The sequence below is a fragment of the Etheostoma cragini genome, chromosome 16 (assembly GCF_013103735.1).
Source record: "Etheostoma cragini isolate CJK2018 chromosome 16, CSU_Ecrag_1.0, whole genome shotgun sequence".
Taxonomy (NCBI): domain Eukaryota; kingdom Metazoa; phylum Chordata; class Actinopteri; order Perciformes; family Percidae; genus Etheostoma; species Etheostoma cragini.
This window is the reverse complement of record NC_048422.1, coordinates 148,269-150,192: the sequence shown is the minus strand read 5'-3', so window position 1 is coordinate 150,192 and position 1,924 is coordinate 148,269.

The window sequence follows — 1,924 nt, the reverse complement described above, 5'->3', positions numbered from 1 at the left end:
CACCTACCCCATCCTCCCTGTTAGTTACATCTATGCCCAAATCACTACTGTTTAAGGAATGATTTTAAGATAAAAAACATTGGCCTAGCTCCAACCTCTCTCTGTGAGCTCAAACAACCACACGTCCCACCAAGGGTACTCAGGTCAGCTGACCAGTTGCTCCATGCGGTCCCAAGATCCAGGTGAAAGTCCAGAGCCAATCACACCTGTACTGTTGTAGCCCCCAAACTCTAGACTCTCTAAATGTAAATGTGCTGTATTTATATAGCGCTTTTCTAGTCTTAACGACTACTCAAAGCGCTTTTACATCACACAGGAAACATTCACCTTTCACACACATTCATACACTGTGGCCGAGGCTGCCGTACAAGGTGCCACCTGCTCATCAGATACACACTCACACACATTCACACTCTGATGCACAGCGTCGGGGGCAACTTGGGGTTCAGTGTCTCGCCCAAGGACAAACATAATTATTCTCTGGAATGTAATTACTATGGGAGTTGCTTTTCTTTAATATTGTCCGTGCCTCTTGTTTTAATGCCTTTACTATAATTTAGCTAAATTTTCAGCACTTTCTTTAAGTGTTGTTTTTAAATGTGCTTAATAATTATGGATTGAAGGGATGATTTCTTTATTCCAAGTTTTACCGGTCCTGGAACTAAAAACAACAAGATATGGTGATGGAGGGAAGATAATCAAAAGGTTACGTCACCTTCGGAGCACCAGTGTGCTCAAGACGTTTCATGGAAATGTGCCAAACACATAATGAACATTTTTGTGACCCTGTGTGTGAGGCGGCGTTTTAGTGACCGCCGATTGTAACGCCACGTACCACGTGGATAGAGTTCTCTGGACGCAGGGCGCGCAGCCTGCATGTGAGCCTTGCGTGAGTGCACTCTAAATTTTAATTTAGTTTTCATAACAATCAATTAGGTCCATCCATGATTTATAAAAATGGATATTTGTATCCAACATATACATCTATAATCGGTTTTCTGTGACCCGTTTTGAATGTTTGCTTGAAGAAAAATTATGCTCTTTATTATTTCTTCTTACTGAAACTCATTGGCCTTGGCTCATTTTCTGTGAAGAACATAAAAAAAAAAAACGTATTTTCAACAACTTCAAACAGTGCACCCCCCTACACATAACTATTAAATATGAGGTGTTCAGGTCTCCTAGACCCTCCTACACATAACTATTACATATGGGGTGTTCAGGTCTCCTAGACCCTCCTACACATAACTATTACATATGAGGTGTTCAGGTCTCCTGGACCCTCCTACACATAACTATTATATATTAGGTGTTTGGGTCTACTGGACCCTCCTACACATAACTATTACATATGAGGTGTTCAGGTCTCCTAGACCCTCCTACACATAACTATTAAATATGAGGTGTTCAGGTCTCCTAGACCCTCCTACACATAACTATTACATATGAGGTGTTCAGGTCTCCTAGACCCTCCTACACATAACTATTACATATGAGGTGTTCAGGTCTCCTGGACCCTCCTACACATAACTATTATATATTAGGTGTTTGGGTCTACTGGACCCCCCTACACATAACTATTACATATGAGGTGTTCTTGTCTACTGGACCCCCCTACACATAACTATTACATATGAGGTGTTCTTGTCTACTGGACCCCCTTTACATAACTATTACATATGAGGTGTTCTTGTCTACTGGACCCCCCTACACATAACTATTACATATGAGGTTTTCTTGTCTACTGGACCCTCCTACACATAACTATTACATGTGAGGTGTTTGGGTCTCCTGGACCCCCCTTTACATAACTATTACATATGAGGTGTTCTTGTCTACTGGACCTCCATACACATAACTATTACACATGAGGTGTTTGGGTCTACTGGACCCCCCAAAACATAACAATTACATATGAGGTGTT